Genomic DNA, 21,258 nt, shown 5'->3' with positions numbered 1-21,258 from the left:
CACAGCTCAAGGCATTGCTTTGTCTCCATCACATTGCTCTTTGTCACTGCAAGAGCCCATCTGTGCTGGACATGGCACAGAATTTGATGGGCTTCATGCACAGCTGTGTTCACCAGCACTTTCTTTAGGGCAGTACTTTCACCATTCCGATCGCAGGTCTCTCCTACACTGCAGACTGAGGAGCTGTTTCTTGCGACAAAAATCACCCGCTGTGAATATCACCCACACCTACCACACTCAAGGACAATCCCAGACAATAAATTCATACCGTATTACCCCAGGCCCTCATTTCTCAGACAGATACCCACAGGAAGGGCTGGCGTTTCTAAAGAAAATCCTAAAAACCCTCCATCAGTGCTTATTACTGATAATAATAGGACGCACAGCTAAAGTCCCACTGATGAGACTGACTTAAAATCTCCCTGCTCTGGATCTCCCAGCCGTTAGCAGCAGCCTCAACGCCAAAGAGAGAAGCGGCAGTGCTCTCTAATCCCTCTCCTTCCCTAGAAGACAAAGGTAACGTGAGCAACACCCCCATCTCCTGCACAATTCGCGAACTGCGTGCCCATCACCAGCACAGAAAAGTTTTTTTTCCAGTTTGTACCATCCCTATTGCAAGAATATCAGGTTTGCTTCAAAACTTGGCCTCTTGCATGACATGGTGACAGTGAGGATGTCATTTGACAACCCTAGATTTGCACAGTCTCTATCCAAGAACAGAAATGGAATAGTTCAACACAGTACCCATTACAAACTGATTTAATCCCTGGTCTAATCCATTACAATCTGCTTTAATCTCTACCCAGCTGCAAACATCCATTCAAAGAAGCAGGGGTTGGTCTTATATTCTGTTGGACCATGTTGATTTTTAATTGATGCAAGGCAGCCATATGCCATAACACCAGGCAATGCAGTAGATTTCTAAGTAAGCAAGTAAGTAAATGTTCTGGAAGGGAAATTGTGGCACAGATATAAGGCAGCAGAACATGCCTATAACCAAGGGGGAACTGGGTTCAATTAAGGAAAGGCAGGCAATCGGGCGAGTAATGTTTGTTTGGAGGTGATGATTGGGATGGAAGAAGTCTAATGGCACTTAGGGACATGGTTTAGGGGTAGATTTGGCAGCATTGGGTTAACGGTTGGACTCAATGAACTTAAAGGTCTTTCCCAACCTAAATGATTCTATGATGTAAAGAAAGAAACAAATAGAGCCTGACAAACATTTCATGTAAAGCAGCATTAATCATTCGGGGGGTGGGGTGTCTTCCCCCCTCCCCCCCCATTCTGTAACTTGTATTTAGAAAAGAAAAAAAAAGTGAAACCAAAGAGTTAACTACCAACACACATGTCAATAACCTCACCACCGCTACCTCCACTGCTGGTTGTAGACCGACTCCCCAGCACCCACATCCCTTCTGTTTGCCCAGCTTTGCCCGTCATTGCTCCATGCCCCTCTCCCCCTGCAGCACTGCACACTCCCGGGGAGGCCCCAGCGTGCCTCCCAGTCACTGTCACCCCGCGAAATTCCTACGTGGGAGCTGGGACCTTACTTGCTGGAGTCTGAAAGAGAGGGAGGTGGGGGTGGGGAAGAGATCATAACAGGAAAATTTAAAGTAGGAAAAAAAAGAATACCCCAGCTACACACACTCTTTTCACATACATACACCCTCCCCTGAAGGTCTCTTGCACTACTCAAGCCTTCCCAAGGGAGGAAATCCCACATGTGCTTGGAGAAAAATCAATGCTTGCTTCAGTTAACTTTAACCTATTTATTATGTGCGAGACCAGCCACTGGAAAACAAAGCAGCTCTGTGATAATGCCGTCTTGTTTACTAAGGAAAGGAATCTACCTAAACAAAAATCATTAAAGGCTGAAGTGTCCCTGTTTCCTCAGACTAAACCTCACCTGAGGCAGGGCCCCCCATTTCTACCGGTACAGTGCTACCCCCGCTATGGGACTGGTTTGCCCCTAGCACAGCCAGCCATGGTTTGCAGCAGACAGCCCGCCTCTGAAGCACAGCAGGCCCATGGCAGGATGCCTTTAGCACTGCCAGAGCTGCTGCAAAGCTCCTGAACAGGGGCTGCAAAAAAACCACCGTGCAAATGCTGCAAAAGGGAATCCAGCTCCTGCACTAAATAATGCAGTGGGAGCCCAGCAACCCAGCACTCAAGCATGCAACATGGGTATCACACACCAGCATGCCAAGGGAAGTGTTTTACACATCCTGGGTTATAGGACAGTGGTGGGACAATGTGGTCACAGCTGACCTTGGAGCAGGGTTCTCACAAAATAGTGGGTCCCCTTTGCTGCATCATAGCAATGCTATCTTCTTGATCGACACCATCCACACGATGTGCCAGAGGAGGAGAGGGTGTTACAGGCCACACTAGAACTGCAGCAGGTAGAGGCTTAGCAGAGTGAAGAACCACTTCTGCAGATCTCACCCTCAGGCTCAGAACCTCTCCAGTGTGAGCAGATGCAATGCCAGGTTTGGTGATCAGCCTGTCTGCATCCCTCCTTTTGATTTTTTCTATCCAAACACCATGTCTGTGGGAGACAGAAGAGCCGCTTTCATTCAGAAGTGTTCAGACAGCTCCACTATCTTCACTGGCTGCTAAGGCTGCCAAAAGGTGCGCAACCTGCACACGCCAGTAAAGGACTTGGCGACGCACAAGAGAAGGCAGAGGTGTTCTGAATGCTCTGGGGAGATTCTGCAGGTTTTAGATCATGCTCCTAGTTAATATTTTAATATTGGGTTCTGGTGTTGGTCCTAAAGCCAAGATAAGAAAATCCCCTTCTGCTGATAATCAGCATCATCAGCAATGCCAAAGAGCTTATCAGAAGGGAATGAGTGCGTGGATTTGCAGCATATACAAAGATAAGTTGTGCAGCACACAAGTTCACTGTGTTGAACTCACTGTATGCTGCAGGTTACACATGTTTCTATCTTGGAAACCCTAGTCAGAAATACAGGATCCCCTGTCTTCCAGGTTTCAAATCGTCCAGGACCGCAGTAAGACCATAGATTTTCAGAAGCATTTGCCAAGTTTTTGAAAGTATGCTCCTTAGCATCACTTAGAAATCCTGGGTCAGGACAGTCAAACCTACAGCTTCTCTTTCCCTTCCGAATTCAAGGAGCTCATCTAAAAAGCTGGGTCCAGCTGTGCCACATATAATGACAAGAGGCATAATCATGGCTTAAGACGTTACAATTTCCAAGAATATGTTGTGAGTACTAAGATATCTTATTTGGAGAATATCTGATTGAAAACAGGGAATGTGACTAATACTCCCTTGGTCATTGATTCAGAAAGAGCAAATGAAAAGAGTAAATCTCCTTTCCTGTCCCAAGGTATGGCTCAGTCTCACAGGTTTCATGGAGAAGAGTAATGCTCCCTACTGTTAAAGATTCTGAGCATCTCTCATCAGCTTTCCATCTCTGGTCGTTAATGAAGCCTCATGTTTATGACTGTTTAGGAGTGGCTTTTGCCACTAAGAAACAGCGCAAATACTGCCTTGCTGTGCAAAGAGTCTTTGTGAACATGAAACTTCCCCTCTGCTTGTTCCACTCCTTCCCTAGGGCATAGTGGGATCAGGAAAGATTCAGGTCTTCTCTTCAAGACAGGACAAGAGTGGCTATAGCTACCGTGATTTTGGAGGCGTGAAGCTATATGATCAGGGCAAGGTTTAGCACAAAGAAACTTTTGGTAAAAAGGAATGCACAGTGCTAAACCTTGCCCCCTCTTGCTGCTGGGTAAACACCCTTCAGACACTGTTCCTGTTGTGCCAAGGGAAGAGGTATCCATCCTTAGCCAATGTGCCTGCTGGAAGCAACTGGTTACCATCCAGTTCAGCCCCACTGCCCGAGCTGTGGGTTCAGATGACCCACGCTAACAGTCACCAGCCAGTTAAAGCATTTTCGCTATTCCTCATTTTGACTGAAACAGGTTTGGGATAATGGAAGGAGCTTAGCTGGCACAATCTGAAGGTGTAGTAAAAAAGTAGTTGATGACTGTACTGTCAGAGCAGGACTTGTCCCCATGACCCAAACATACTTCATACTTAAGCACAGGCTTTGAATTAGGTTTTAAAATCCACCAGATTTCACTAGTCATTAAGTCATTAAGGTGAGACCATTTCAGAAGTGACTAGCATTTATACAGCCCTCAAAAATAGGGACCTTGACAGGTCATATAATTAATTTACCTTTCTCTAAAAACAGACTCAATTGCATTCAAACTAAAAGCACAGTACAATGTGCAACTCACAGCTAAAGTAGTAGGATGAGACCCAGTTAAAAGAGAGAGATTTTTGGAAGATGTGAAAACAGACAACAAAAGACAGCTCTAACAGACTCAAACTGTCCCTCCTCACCTTCCACTGCAGTGGAAGGTCTGTTGTCAGAGCCCATCCTTCCACCCTCTCAACAATCCCACTAAAAAAGTACCAACAGATAGTGGCTCTAAGCAAAAGAAAGAAATGGTAAATATCCCATACTCGTCCTGTATCCTGATGGGAGTCCTCAAGAGCCTATAACCTCTCCCGCCTTGAACATCTCCTTAGGCTCCAAATTTCAAATTAGGCTTCACATGGCTTGTAGGTTCAACAAAGTCAGCTGCTCCCACTTCAGTTCAAAAATACTAAATTTCTATGACTCCCCAGCATCTGCTGGTTGGGATCCTTTTTACAGACCAAACACTGAAGAAACATCAAATATTATCAGGTGTAACTAAAGTTGTGTGGGGTGTGCAATATCACATGTGTTTTCCCAGTCCCCACCAACAGATGCTACCATCTGAGACCCACCGATTTTTGCTTGACACGGATTTCCCTTCTAGAGCAATCCTAGGACCGTCTTATGGCAAAGGTCACTGTTATGATCCAAACATTGCAACCACAACATTCATAAAGCCCATTAAGGAGCAATCAGCCCTTCAGTGCTGTACTAACAGCTGTAAAGCAAAATCCCCATAATGCCACAAGTCATACAACACAAACCATAACTAAAGGGATAGCTTAGGAACATGTCACTGACCAGAGATGACCATGCCTTCTCCAAGCATTCCCATGCAGCACAGTGCTGACTCCCAGGGCAACCAGATAATGTCCTCAGCAACCCCAGCAGACTTACTTCCTCCCCTAGTCTGGCAAAGAAGCCCCCAGGGAAGAAATTCAAAGGATTTAGCAGCTTAAAATAGAGGGACGCCAAGCATCAGGCACATCCAGGTCCTCGCAGGCTCCTGGCAAAAGTAACAGCAACAGCCCACAAGTCCACAAGGACTGAAAACTTTCTTGATAGCCTCCAGCCAACCGGATACTGCACAGGAGATGTTTTAGAAAACTATCCTGCCCAATTCCTAAGAAACAAGACAGAAAACTGACACAAACTGCTTCCCCCCCCTCCCCCCCCCCCCCCCCCCCCACTGAGCGCATACGGGAAGAATGAAACTGCTGTGGTCAGTGGCACTGAAATGGTACCCTACAATTAAGGCTCTGCTCTCAGCCCAGGTAATTCTTTCACTTTGTATCCTCTTCCAGAGAAATCTTTCCCTCTTTCACTCCCCCTTCCCCCCAGCTTGAGATAGACCTGGAAGGGGAAGGAGCTGTTTGTATTTCTTCTCCACTCGAGCTAAATCCAAATCAGTTTGTGTGTGTGCATGTATGTATGTGTGCAAAGGCAGAATTTTCTTAGCAAGCTAGAGAGAAACAAGTCTGGCAGGGACGCCAGCTTTGATGATGGGACTTCACAGGAGAACATTCAACCTGCCACAGCTTGGTGCTTTTTTTTTCTCCCACAACAAACACTACCTTTTAGAATTCTCACCTCTGGCAATTTCCTTCCCTTCTTTAAAGAACAACCCCAAATGAGAGAGAATTTAAACTACAGCATTGAGGGAAGACTTTGTACTAGTCAACATGAATGGAAGGGTGTATATTGAGTGGGAAAGAACAAAACGAGAAAGAAGTATTAATATAAAGAAAAACAACACAGAACTATAGCAGCAAGCAGGTGTTTCTCACCCAGCCGGACCTGGCAGTCCTCCAGATCTCCTGTGCACTGATTCAGCAACAACTTACTCCTAAAAGGAGCCAGGTTGAATCAAATCTCATGTAAATAGAGTTTGAAACATTCTGAAAGGGGGAGTCTCAAGCAAATTTATGGTCCCAACACCTCTAAGACAGGAAGCAGGACAAAACTAAGTGGCAGCTGATACAGCCTTTGCTAGGCTGTCTTGGCTGATAGCTTCAACTCATAGGGGACCAACTGAAGTTTCACATCCTAGCCCCATGAAAAGAAGAACATATAGCCCACACACAGTGTAATGCATACTTAGCAGAGGGCTGGCAAAGGCCAGGCTTCACTGCTGTGTGCACTTCCATCATGCAAATGCCAATTACTAAGTTAATTATCTTTTAAACTCTAGCAATGCCTAGAGTTCCTATCAGGTCCCAGAAAAAGGCCTGCAAATGTGGCAAAGAGACAATCTCCCCTCTGAAGTCTAGATTATGACTTGCAGACATCACACAAGTTCACTGCCTTCCGAGTGCAAATAAGAATAGCTAAGGAGACTGATCTTCACAAAGTAAAAATGGGGCTGGGGCAAATCAGGGAGTTCACTTGGGGAGGGAGGAGGAACAACCTCTGCAGGCATTTTGTGCAATGCAAAAGCAAAAAGCACACAGCAGGCCAAGGGGTGCTGCACGAGCAGGGGCGGCCAAACCCTTCTCTCCCCTTGCCTTATAAAAGGCCTTGATCACAATATCTGTCGCTCCAAACACAGGGTATATTTATTCTGTGTTCTACTAAGTGATTTAACAGCTGCCTTCTTTTGGTAGTGGTTTAAATCTGCTCCTCAGCTTTGTTACTGAAGTCCACGTTCCAATGCAGTACTGCAGACACCACTCTTGTCATTCCCCCTTTTCTGCGTCTGTCCAACGCTTGGCAATTTTAGTGGTATTCTGGAGCTGAAGAGCAATCTCGAAAGGGTTAAAATTCAGGGACACAAATGAAAATGCAATTAATAAGTCTGCTACATAAAGGATCCTCATGCTCATAATGCAATCGGCAAGGGTTGAACGTTTTTCCTTGGGCTTGCTCTACTTCATTACTGCAATAATGCATGGTAATATAGTTAGCATTGATTTGCCGCAAGGTACATGTACTACATCTGCAAGCTAACAGGGAAAAAAGAGGGAGTCTCTCTCCTTGAAAGGCTGGAATTACTTAATTATCTAAGGAAAATGACATGCAGATTTAACAGCACAGGGAAGGGCTAGGTCTGACTTCCCCCATTCCCAAAGAATACAGAATAACACTTCTCTGCTACGTGATCACCATGCAAAGGAAACTCTCCTGGTTTGTTTTTATTAATTACCCCAGCTCCTATCACTGGAATTCAGAAGTGTTGATACCTTGCAACACTCCCAGCTATGCTTGCTATTCATAAATCATACTGAGAGGAGTTGCTAGGGGAGGAGAGGAAATACTAAAGGAAACTTGTAAGCATCTCTAAATAGGCAGCTGTTGTTTGAAGAGGCTGCAATCCTCTGCACAGAGTCAGATGTAAACCAGTAGTAGTGTTACGAGACAGCAGGAGACGTATGCCAAAAGTAGGCAGGCAGGAGAAGGAAGCAATGCATTCAGACAGAAAAGGTAAAGGAAAGCAAATGGCTCAGAGGATTAACCTTTCATCATAACATCCACAGGTTAGATCAGATGGTCTGATAAAAGCTGAAAGGCACTATTATGATTATTAATCCATAGACGGTAGTCCAATCACAAATAGATGTGATAGTTCTAGCGGTCAAACCAGCACTGATTTTCCCTTCAGAGCCTGGAGGTAACCATTTAAAACCTCTTTCCCAGTTTTCCATCTGTAAAATGGAGCTGAAATTGCCTCATCACTTCAAAGGTGAAATTCTGAACAGGGTTTTGGCCATTCCAAGCCTCCTACCCCTTTATACAATGCCACAGAGAGCGTTCACTCCCCTGCTCCTCACAACAGCTGTGCCTAAACTACCACTCCTATTTAGAGGAGTGTCCCAAGTAAGGAACTGAGAAACATAAGCTTTATACCTTTATCTTAACCCAGTTACTAGACAAATGACCACACTTTTTGACTGACACGACTCATGTGCCTTCTGGCTGGCAACAGGACAACACTGAGTCAGATCTGGGTGAAAAAAGAAGTTGGGCCCCCTGGACCCCACTTTATCCCAAGACAGACTATGCTCTCCATTCACAGCTTTTTGTTGACTCTTTTCCAAGATCATTTCAAAGTTACAAACAGTTGAGACTTGAAAGCAAGGTTTGCTGGAAGGGAATGTTAACTTCTCAGAGATGACTCAAGGTACCTTGAGAAAAAGGGGAGCTTAAAGGCACATGAACCCTTCACCTGGCCACACATCATCGCCAGTTCAGCTTCCTTATTTTGAGGAAAGGAAAGGTTCTTCCCCTCTTCCCTCCTTTCTGCCTTCTGCAGTTTAACCCAGAAAAAAACTAGAGATTTCAGAGGAGTTTGTCCTTTTTCCATTGTGGAGTGTGTGTGTTTTCCCTTTCCTCACATTGCACCTTTTCAGTACTTCTTCACCCCTGGAAGCTTGACAGTGTGCCAAAAGAAACAATGAAAGTAACACAGAAACAGGACGAGAAATCAGCTGGAAGTTATTCATTCCAGTATTCTGTCATATACTGAAGAAAAAAGGGACCAAATGGGGTTAAAACATGATCTTCAAACACCACTGATGTGAAATTCTGAAGTACTGAGATTTCTGGTCTCACTCAAAATCAGAGAAAAGACAAAACAAATTTAAAAAGACCACAAAAGAGACAGCCTTTTCTTTAAATCTTTAGATTTTTGTTTAAAGAATTTTTAAACTGAAGTTTTTTATTAGATCAAGCAGAATTAGTGGATTGCTGTGTAAATTTTACAAATAGCAGGTTCAGCCTGACACTGCTTGCCACAAGTGGATTTCTCATTAATACCATAATAGCATTTTTATGTTGCACTTACCTTTCTCCAGCCCAGACTGAACAGAATATTTCTTATTCCTCTCCCTAGACTTTCCCCTATACTGTCATCATCACTGCATTACCAGCACAGGAGATTCAGAAGTACTTTAAACTGGCAACCAGTCTTCTCTGCCTAGGTCTCTCATTGAGGTCCACCTTTGCCACACGAGCAGACACAGGAGGGAGCTCATACAACCGCATTCACACTGAGGTTACATCTCTCCCTGCAGCAACCCAAGAAATTTAACATCTCAAATCCTCAGTTCAGGGTTCCTTTAGGTCTTGGATTTGGATTCCACACCCGCTAGAATAAAGGTCTCCCTTTCCATGTAGCACAGCAACCAACACGTGCCCCCCTCCATACCAGAAATAGAAAATCTGTAGCAGCGTTGGCTGAGCTGAGACCAGAGGGATGAAATCTTTGCTCACCACATTTGGCAGTCACAGGTGAGGCTGCATGCACATCTGCAACGTAACACTGCTCTTAATACTGTTGGCTGAACTTTCAGCTGCCTTTTACGTTTGCTGCTGGTCCTCTACTTTCTTCTCCATCCCAGACCTCAGAAAGCAAGCCCCAGGAGCTTCTTTTCTTTAGCTTCCTCCTGCTCTGCCTGAGCTGGATGTCCAGGCATGCAGCAAAAGCCATCTCATGGGGAAGAGGGAGCAGGACTTCCTTCTGTTCAGAGGTTTCATTTATTTGTGCAGCCAGCTAGACAAAGCTCTTGAAGGTAATGCCCACTGACCCTTTATATTCCTTTCTACAATAGGTTTTATTCCCCTTGGTTTTGGCTCTTTTTCCCATCGCCTTTCATAGGTATATTTCATAGAATCATAGAATGGTTTGGGTTGGAAAGGACCTTAAAGATCACTTAGTTCCAGCCCTCCTGCCATGGGCAGGGGCACCTTCCACTAGACCAGGTTGCCTAAAGCCCCATTCAACCTGGCCCTGGACATTTTCAGGGATAGGGCATCCACAGCTGCTCTGGACAACTTATTCCAGTGTGTCACCACCCTTATCATAAAAAAATCATCTTCCTTATGTTCCATACAAACTTCCCTCTCTGTTTAAAACCGTTGCCCTTCATCCTGTCACTACAGGTGTTGCTAAAAAGCCTCTCTTCTCTATCTTTTTATAAATCCCCTTTATATATTGAAAGGCCACAATAAGATCTCCCCAGAGCCTTCTCTTCTCCAGGCTGAACAACCCCAACTCTCTCAGCCTGTCCTCACAGGAGAGGTGCTCCAGCCCTCTGATCATTTTTGTGGCCTCCTCTGGACCTGCTCCAACAGGTCCATGTCCTTCTTGTGCTGGGGGCCCCAGACTACTCCAGGTGGGGTCTCAGAGATCAGAGCAGAGGGGAAGAATCCCCTCCCTTGCCCTGCTGGCCATGTGGGTTTTTTATGCAGGCCAGGATATGATTGGGTTTCTGGACTGCAAGCACACATCAGTAGATCACATCCAGTTTTTCACCCACCAAAATAAAAATATTTGAATCTGGAACTTTAACCCAAGTTCACTTTCCTCATTAAAAATGAAGCAAGACATGAGAATCTAAATTAAATCCTTAGAGGCACCCAAAATGAATTCACTAAACGACAAATCTACGGCCCTAGCCCTCACCGGGGTCAGCTGTTTCCACATCACACACGATGAGGTCAGGGAGCCCCAGAGGTTCCTTGCCATACAATTAAATAAAGCTTTTGATCAAATCACCTTGAAGTCAAGCAACTGTGAGCAGACACCAAGATTAAACGTTTGCTCATTTGCCAGACTATGGCCAAAAAGAGCACATCATTTTATTTCAGCAGATATTTCTATAAAGAATGGAGTAGGCACTGACAGTGTAGCCCATTATTCTAGCTTTTCTTTCTTTCTTTAATGTCTGCAGTGTCAGGTAAATTGTGGAGAGAAAGCTAGTTTTGTTCTAACTTCTTCAAAGAGGTTTTGGAGGATGTGATTATTTACTGTATTTCTTTACAGTCCTCACACTATGAAACTCAGCTTAGCACCAGAGCAATAACAGTCTGTAACAGCCACAGCAGCAACAATGAATCTGGATATATTAGAAGATCCCAGCAGAAAGCACATGTCCAAGAGGACATCATTAGATGTAAGGAAGATTGCTGAACTTTTAACTGCTTCCTTCTTTTCCCAGTTTCTACAGCTCACAATTGACTCGGGGATGTGATTATCAGCAACCTTCTTGCAAACCAGTGCTGGGATGCTGCTGCTAGTTGTCCTCTTTCCAGTTAAACCCATGCAGAAGCCCCCAGTGGGTGCATTATCCTGCAGGTTTCTCATCATTTCCAACGTAAGATCTGTCTTCATTTGAGGGGAAAAAAAGCTTGGCTGCATTTAATTTTTCATTTCTCCATTCTTCTTGTATCTACAGGCACAATTTTTCTAAGATGTCTGTTTTTCTGCATTTTGATGGTGTACTTTTATACCCCTGGAGAGAACCGGCATTCTACATTACCATCTGAGCAGACTCAGCAGGATATAGGAGCGTGCAGATTTCTCAGGGTTTGTTCCTCTGCTTCATTCATTACTGAACCAATAAACTCCAGAATGCAAACATAAGCTAGCAACTCAAACTGCTCTGAATATACCCTGCCACGAGAGGACCCAAGAGGGCATGTATGACATTCTCATACCCTTCTTCCAGTGGATCCCAGAGGTTTTTGCGAACTGTATCACTCTTGAAGGGAAATGCAGGTCATACATTGATTTTTTTTTTAATGTTTTAAAGGATGTAAAGTTAGAACAGGCTCAGCTGGGAAACTAAGATAGTGTCAACGACAAAGTGAAGTAAAAAGCCCAGAAGCCTTGAAACTGCTCTGTCTTCTGACAGCTATGTTCAGCTTTTCTGCACCTTTAATTCATTTCACTCACTGTCCTGAGCAGAGGTCTAAAACTTACTTATTTCTGACACGGCCTGCAATTCACCTCAAAGGGCAGTTTCTCCTTATTTATATGCTCACTTCCACAATTCTGCTGCCTCAGAAGAGAAGTCTTATTCATCCTCAGGCCTGCAAATTGGCTTTCCACATATCCTACAACCCTCCTCATCTTGCATGGTGCATTGATCTATTCTTGCTGAGACTGAAGGACACAGGTGCCTGCAGGACCAGCATTAATGCTGTTTTGCATAGCAACCGGTTACAAGGGTGTACTCAGAGAAAGAATGATCAGCAATTCCTTGCCAATATCTCTCAACAGAAGCAATATTAAAGCCTGGATCTTTACGATATTCTCGCTAATAAAAGGGTCTCATACTGGAAGTTACCAAGGATCGTTTCTAAATACCTGAGCACTGCTATTTCAACACAAGCTCCAACCGAAGCCTTGAGACACTGGCAACTCAAACACCCAGAGTACAATGTCAAACCATTTCATGACCACTTATTAACAATGCATGCCTGGCTGTGGCAGTACAAACATTCTGTACCGCACACCTTCCCGCCACACAAGCCCACCTCCAGCCCCATTGCCCGGTCTTGCTCACAGGGAGAAACTCTGAAGTACTCGGCCAGAGACAACACATTCCGACATGCAAGCTACCTTTAATCCCAGCTGTGCAAACCCCCGACAAAACCAGCAGAGACTGAAGCAGTCCTTTTCCCATAGAAGTCTCACTTCATTTGTGTCATCCATCCCCCCCTGCCCCGCCCCCAGTTTGGACTGTCACCACATCAGTTGTATCGTAACAGCAGTTATCTCACAGCTACAGTAGTAGGGATATGCCTGCTATCTGACTTTGTTTTCCTTCTTATAGGGAAGAGATAATGCAAGGAAACCTGAGGACAGTGAAGAGGAGAGACCACATTTTTACTGGTTAGTCTGTCTTGCCATTTTGCATTGGAGGAGGTGCAAAGAGGAGGTATGTCTTTAAACATACTGGTGATTAGAAGCGTAACACTGTTTCTCATCCTTCTTTTCTTTTTCCTTCCCCTCCCCAAGATTTTCTTTTAAGCACAACAATAGATTTTATCCCTAGATGTCTCCTACTTTTTCCTAGCTGTTTTTTGTTTGTTGGTGTTTTGTTTCTCTAGAAAAGGAAATAAAGCTGAATATTTTCAGCTAAACTACATTTGTTGTTCAGTGTTTTGCACTATTTTCAGCAGGCAGACTAAATATTTGTTAGAAAACATATTTTGACAAAGGAGCAAAGTAATTTCCAGCTATTTCTAGCTGTAAGAAAGATGAGTGCTCTACATGGTTCGCTGAGTCTCTAACTATCAGAAATTTAAAAGGTACCAATTTAAGATCTAATCCCAAAGCCCTTGCATGAGTGGTCCCATTAAAGGGAGAACAAATTTACCCTTTGCCCTCATAGATTTATACTGATTGTCAATATAAACAAAGAAGAATGAAAGAAACTTCGAACCACAGCCTGTTCTAAGTTGCACCACTTCAAAAAAACTCTCCAGGAGTCAAAGGATGGGCTTTTAATTAATATTGGCCCACATGGAATTGAGTCAGGTAGATACTGTTTTGAAGTTAGCAAAGGTGGTATCATTTTATACACTCCAATATTTCTGACTGATGCAATAACATTTCAAAGACAAATGTTAGGATGTCTCCTTTATAATGCACTCATAGCAACTGCTAGGTATGGATTCTGCTTTCATTAGTTGCCAAGGTTTAATCAAACCACTTCTCTAAGCAACTCTACCTAAATGTTCCATTTTATAATTATCCCTGCATCTTGGTGATGCCTGTGTGTAAGCGTCAAGGCAATGATTGCTCGATTCTCAATATCCATCACTTACGATATTTCCAAAGTAAACAACTCCTTCTCCAGTGGGAAATAATACCTACGCTAAATCAAATTGTGAAGTACTAAAAGAACGTTAGCCTCCTCCATTAATCTTAAACCATTTATGATAGATCAAGGCATTGAGTTTCCAGATCTAATGATACCTATGTGCTCTGAAGCAACTCTTTAATTGGTAAGCAAGGAGATGAACCTGGTTTGTATCATGGAGAAAAAATTATGTACTAACAGCTTGTTTCCAAGCCAGTTGGAGTGTGGAGGAATTCTTGATTCATACTCTTAGTATGAAGAGGTGCACTGCCTGTATGGGTTTTGCCACTCCTTGGGCACCTGGCTCAGAAAATCCTCTGCACATTGTGTGTTTGGAAAAATAGAAGCCAAATCATCAGTTTGTCTGGTTCTCCCATATGCTAAAGCTTCTCCACTGTAAAGCCTCTTCAATATGGACATAAATTACAGTCATACAATGACACCCTAAACAATACACAGGAAACTGGTCTATGTGAAAGTGAGATCTGCTAAGTGACTATCTCCTGTGAAAATCTGGTGATTGGTGACAAGAGGAGATAGGAACAAGATGGAAATCTCTCTGAATCCTAGAAGATATACTGGTGTGGGCAGAGCAAGGCACTGATAATATTTTTTTATATTTAATGTAAACCTAGCTTCCACATAATACAGTCCTGATCTAAAGGCTGTCATGTTAGAGTGTGTATTGTATCCGTATCTCCAGTCGTTTGTTCCTTACAGATAAATAAAAATATTGAGATAATACTAGTGAATCCCAGAGGAGTAAGCACAGAGTTACGCTTTAAATAGACCAACAAATCCACTAGAGAATAAGATCCCACTGCCTGTGTACTCAGCTCATGAGACCAAAAGTGAATTAAGCTCAGGGTCAGTCCATCTGTAGTCCTTGTACTTATTCCAGCCAACATACATTTCAGTCCTGCAAACCAGCCCACCCCTCACTTTAGCACCATTCATTCCAATGGACTGAAAAGAGAGCTTCTTCCCTCTACAATCATTCTCCCAACCTCACTACCCATTAACTACCCTGAACATTTTCAGATTTCCTCTTATTTCCTATTTCCTCACTGGTTTCAATCCTTCATCACAAAATAGCAAAGCTCCTTTTGAGTTAACCTCAGAAAAGGGATCTTAGCCCACGATGGGGTTTTCAACAGCTCTTGGCAGGGGCCTAAATTCAATTTCTTTGAGCAACAGTAAAAAATTTTCACCAAGAGCAATATTAGATGCTTCAAATAACCCCACTTCAATTCTGTAATAGCATTTTTTCTCTGCATTGCACTTGCAGTCCTCTTTGCACTACAGATGCCATGTATATTACAAATCATGGGCAGACAGGAATCCTACAGCATTTCTTTGAACCCTTTTTTCTCCCCCCACCAAAATGCAAAGACAGCTGAAGAGCACAAAGATGTTTATTCTCCCAGAAAGAGCAGCAGTGCTTGTTTTTGACTAACGCTGGCTTGGCACATGAACTCTGTTTAACTCCTGTCATGTTAAGTCACGTTGTTTGCAAACTGCCCCCATTTCCCTCCATCAGCCCCTCTACCAAACACCACCACACACACACACACCCCCCAAAGGAAAAAAGTAGGATCAGAAAAGGAAAAAATAAAAGAAGTTTTGTTCTCAGTTTCAGGCACATGTTTCTCAGAGGCAGAGATGACAAGGCTTTCATAATGTTTGCTGACCTGAAAAAAAAATTGTATTTCAAGAAGTGTGAAGGAAATCTGTTCCATTAATTCATTTGCATTTTATTCCCCATAACGTTAGGAACATAACCCTTTCTGTCTCCCCTGTCAGATGACATTCCATATCACAGCTAGGCTGAGGCCACTGTCATGCCTCATTAAGCATTAGTGGACTTTTCTCAGCCAAAACAAGTATTTAAAAACTCCCTAAAAAACACATTAATCAAACGGATCCACAGCTGTGTAAAATCAAAGTTTATAAATGTACCATATTTAATAAGAAATGGACTGTCAAGCACCTTCAACATGCCAAATTGGCATAGCTCATTGAATCTCCTGCCTTATGAAAGACATGTAGAAGTGCAGCCCCTTTGATATGCCTACCTTTTCTATTTTTTTGTTTCTTTTAAAAAAATTCAAAGCTAAAATCTAAATATAGAAGCACCAGACAAAATTTAGCACAGAATGTAACCTGAGCAGGGTCATAAAGCCCACGTTAGATCAGAATACAACTAATTCACCTGTGTGAGAAAACTAATATGTATATTCACATGCCCCATAAAATTTATGGCTCCTATTTTAAAACAAAGGTGACAAATACTTGTGCAATTTAGAAAATGGACCACTTTCATGATCTATCAAAGACACACACAGCATACTGTGTTCCAATTACAAACTAAATGGCACACATTCACTGGCAAATGGGAAACGGAAAATTATTTGCTTGGAATGCCTTGCATCATGAGAGAGAATTTCAAGTGGCACAGTACAGAAAACATCTTCAGTGTGTATTTAATCCACACAGATCAATGCTTGAGGCTTCACACATGAATTAGTGACCAGCACAACATCAAATACTCCTGTCCCATACCACAATAATGGCATTACCCAGCCCCACAGTAAATCATTCATTCGTTCATTCATGAGCCTCTAGTTGCTCTGTTTTCTGTTCCTGGAAGCTCCCAGGAAGATCTGTCCCTTCTGAACTCATGTGTCTGTAGCATGTAGGGCATGGGCTCACCTTTAATGTGGCTGGTTGCAGCCAAATTAAGTCACATGAGGAACATGAGTAAAAGCCTCCCCAAGTTCAACACTGCAGAGAATTGTAGTATTTTTCTAGGGTGTGTCTGTCTTTCTTGCTTTTACCCTCCTGGGGCATTGGAGCAGCCCTAGATAACAGGCAGCAGAGAGAGTCAGACTGATCCCTGCAATATTGGGAGGGCTGTGGGGGAGGCAGTAAAAGAGAGCAACTTTAAACCAGTATCACAGGAAAGGCAATGGGACCAGCATCTGTTCCTGGGAGGTCAAGAGCTACTAGAACACTGCTGTCTGATTCTGGCTTACATCACTCTAACTCCTTGAGCCCAAGACGGTTGTCCCCCAGAAACACTTCACGGAAATCAAGGCAGTTACTCAAAATTTGCAGCAGGACCTGAATCTATCAAGGTACATCTCATGTGCATGGAGGTAAGAATATATATCATTAGAGGAAAGGCAACAAGGAAAAATAAGGGCTTAACTTGCTGAATAATCAAGAGAAAGCAGCACTCAAGCTGTGTTCATACCCTCCTACTTCCATGCAAATGAAACAAACCTGAATGTTTGCCTGAATGTGAAGGAGGAAAATGCCATTCCTCACATCTACCTTGCATCCAGCACCAGTTTCATGGTGCATCTTCCTGCAGCATCGTTAACAGACTTGGTGAAACAAACAGAATATGTATCCTGCAGCTTGTGTTTCAAACACAAAAAGGTGTGCTCACCAGCAAGGGAACTGGTTTAGCCAATCCAAACCCCTGCAATCAGGAAAAACATGCACAGAGGCTTCTAGGAAAAAAAAAAGAAAAACAGTACAGCTTTAAAAACCCCTGCAGAGCCAGGATGGCCCCAAGACAAAAGGAAGGTGCTGGAATAACTCCACTGTCCTTTCTTGTCATCATTTGAACTGAGAACAGGAAGGGCCTGAGGCAGAGCTACCAGCCAGGAGCATAGGCAATGGAGGAGAGAGCCTGCAGAGGAGGACAGCTTGTGCAGAGATGCTTGGACCTCACCAAAGCAACAGTTCAATGCAACCCTTAGGTGTGAAGGAGAGAGACTGTCACTGGACTGGTGAATATAAGCACAGACAGAAGATAATTTGGGGGTGCTATCTTGTTCTTGTCTCCTTTCACTGACAACACTGGAGTATGGAGTCTGCCAAATAAGATCAAGCTACCAGGACTTCTCACTATTTTGCCCCTAAACAAAGGCCAGTATCAGCTACATCGTAAGGAAATACGTCCCCTCCCCCACAAAGTTCCCAAGTAAGTTGTGCCTTGCTCTGAAGTGGAAGAACAGTGTGTCACAGAGGTGAGAATCAAACAATACTTGATGCCAAAAGTTGAAAAATTCAGCTTTGTATTATTACATATATTAAGGGTGATGGTACGTATTCCTTCAAAGCCCAGTCTCTCCCAGGTTCTGAAAGTCCCAGACCTCCCCACCTGCTTTCACAGAAATGGAAAATCTCAGAAAACAAATGCAAAGATATCAAGGGGGGGAACATCGTGCAAACCCATGAAAGCCTCAGCCATTTCCCTGGACTTTTTTTCATCCATTTTGCCTTACAGCACAGTACAAATTGCAGAGCTAAAGAAACTCCTGATTCTAAAGATAAAAGCCCAGAGTGACAAGACCATGGTCTGAAGGATCACTGCTTTGCCTTTCTCATATTCAGACAATCCTTGCTCTGTTCTGCGTAGAGAAGGAAACTGTCCACCCTGTTCAGACCACATCCTCCCGGACAGATGAGCACCCAACATATCAAAGTGGCTTCCCCCAACACACTCCCTGAATTTTTAGTTATTTAAAAAGAACAACAGCAAACAAAAGCTCAATTGTGAGTGCATCCTGAACTCCCAATCGTCTAGAAAAGACCTTCCTTCATTCACTGCTGTAGCTTTTTCACTGCTGCCAGCTAAACTGCAGCGATCCTGGGTAAGTCACAAAATTCCCCTTCTCTTGAGACAGGAATAGTTCAGCTTAGAGAAGGAACCACTGTCTGTGTGACTAGAAGCATGTACCTGATATCAGCACCAGCTTTGGGAAATAGGAAACCAGGTCAAGAGAGAAGAGGGAGAACTTCCCAGTAATACAAACACACCCACATCCACAGGATTTGGTTTAGTATCTCTGGCAAGAGCTCATTACAGAGGTACTGCAACAGCACTTCAAGATTGCAGCCACATCTGGGACTTTGTGGTATTGGATGTGGTACAGAGATTGTCACTGGTAAAAACAGTTTTCATGCTAAACACACAACCCAGAGGGTAGGAAGAGAAATGAATAATTTGCAGCCACCAAACCAGGACTGTCTTAACAGAGTTGGAGGACAAATGTAGCTTTCTGTTGTATGCAGAGGGACCAGCAGGCATCAGAGGCAGTGCACACCACTTGAGGGCCTCGTCCCATGCACCCATACTTAAGGAGCTTCATGTCAGCATGGCATATGAACCAGCAGGTCAGGGTGGGAATAATCACTGTGTATCACAATCTTCATAGAATCACAGAATGATTTAGGTTGGAAAGGACCTTTAAGATCGTGAGGTCCAACCATTAACCTAACACTGCCAAGTCCACCACTAAGCCACGTCCCTACACCTACATGCCTTTTAAATACCTCCAGGGATGGTGATTCTACCACTTCCCTGGGCAGCCTGTTCCAATGCTTGATAAGCCTTTTGGTTAGGAAATTTTTCCTAATATCCAATCTAAACCTCCCCAGGCATAACTTGAAGCTGCTTCCTCTTGTCCTGTCACTTGTTGCCTGGGAGAAGAGACCGACCCCCACCTGCCTGCAACCCCCTGTCAGGGAGCTGTAGAGAGCAACAAGGTCCCCCCTGAGCCTCCTCCTGGCCAGGCTGAACAGCCCCAGTTCCCTCAGCCACTCCTCATCAGCCTTGTGCTCCAGCCCCTTCCCCAGCTCCGTTGCCCGTCTCTGGACACGCTCCAGCACCTCTGTGTCCCCCTGGAAGTGAGGGGCCCAAAGCTGAACACGGTGTTCCAGGTGCGGCCTCACCAGTGCCCAGTACAGGGGGACGGGCACTGCCCTGGTCCTGCTGGCCACACTGTCTCTGATACAGGCCAGGATGCTGTCGGCCTTCTTGGCCACCTGGGCACTGCTGGCTCACGTTCAGCCGGCCATCAGCCAGCACCCCAGGGCCTTTCCTGCCCGGCAGCTTCCCAGCCGCTCTGCCCCAGCCTGTAGCGCCGTGTGGGGTTGCTGTGACCCGGGTGCAGGACCCGGCACTGCTCCTGGCTGAACCCCATGCAATTGGCCTTGGCCCTTTGGTTCTGCCTGTCCAGATGCCCCTGCAGAGCCTTCCTGTCCTTCTGCAGATCAACACTCCCCCCCCATCTTGGTGTCACCTGCAAACTTGCTGAGGGTGCACTTGATCCTCTCATCCAGATTGCTGATAAAGATATTAAATAGGACTGGCCCCAACAACGAGTACTGAGGAACACCACTTGTAACTGGTGGCCAACTGGATTTGACTCCATCCACCACTACTCTTCAGGCTCAGCCATCCAGCCAGTTTTTTACCCAGTGAGACGTACACCCATCCAAGACACAAGCAGCCGGTTTCTCCAGGATATGCTGTGGGAGATGGTGTCAAAGGCTTTACTAAAGTCTAGGTAGACACCGTCCACAGCCTTTCCCTCATCCACTAAGCAGGTCACCTTGTGATGGAAGGAGATCAGGTTTGTCAAGCATGACCTGCCTTTCATAAACCCACACTGGCTGGTCCTGATCCCCCAGTTTTCTGTACAAGCCATGTGATGACCCTCAGGATGATCTGCTCCATCTGCTTCCCTGGCATCGAGGTCAGGGTCAGTAACTCTACTTGCCACTTGTCCATATGTGTGTTACCACACCACACAGAACAAGAGTTAAATTTTTTCATCAGACCAGAAAGAGACACAAATTCCCAACCACCCAAACACAAAAGCTCACTCTTTGATACTAAGCTCTTGTAGAATGGTTTCTGAGCCAACTTCAATACTGTAAGGAACATTTGTGGTGGTATGATTATACTTCACAGGTTGAGCCCTTTGATTGTGACCTCTGGAGAACAACCAGAGCAATCAGGCAAACTAAGGAGCATACACACATATGGGGGACATGAGGAGCTTTGCACCTCCATGACAGGTTGACATCTGCACCTCCCAGTGCCTGTGGTAGCAGGGGAGTCAGGTTCTAGCAGCAGCAGGGTGGGGATGCTGGGCAAAGTGGTTTTCCACCATAGCAACCGTTTCTATAACAGCATTTTCAGAAACTGTGTATCTTAGTAGGATGTTACACCTCCCTAGTAAGGAGGTAAAGGGAAGATAATAGGAACCAAATAAGCCTACTCACATGTTCAAAGGCAGAGAATGACAGCCTGTAGCTCTAGTACAAAATGGCAACTCCAAGCCTCCAGCTGCTTTCCCTTCCCAAATGTTAGCAGTCATCTGCTATAAGCATGCATCACCGTGGTTTGCTATCAGGCATCAGCAAAGGCTGCAGAGGTGGTAAATCTGTAAAGAAAGCAGAGATGCTAGGACCAGGACTTATGTCACTGCACCCCCCCTTTCCCTGAGGTCAAGGACCAGTGTTACAGTCTACTGGGAAGTCCAAAGGGGGGTAATGAATAATTAATATCATTAATAGTAATTTTAGTTTAAAAAAATTGTAATTTATTTTAATATATTTTCATGTATTTTAGT

Source organism: Falco peregrinus, chromosome 1 (genome assembly GCF_023634155.1).
Source record: "Falco peregrinus isolate bFalPer1 chromosome 1, bFalPer1.pri, whole genome shotgun sequence".
Taxonomy (NCBI): domain Eukaryota; kingdom Metazoa; phylum Chordata; class Aves; order Falconiformes; family Falconidae; genus Falco; species Falco peregrinus.
The sequence above is the reverse complement of the archived record's forward strand: the minus strand, read 5'-3'. Positions refer to the sequence as shown.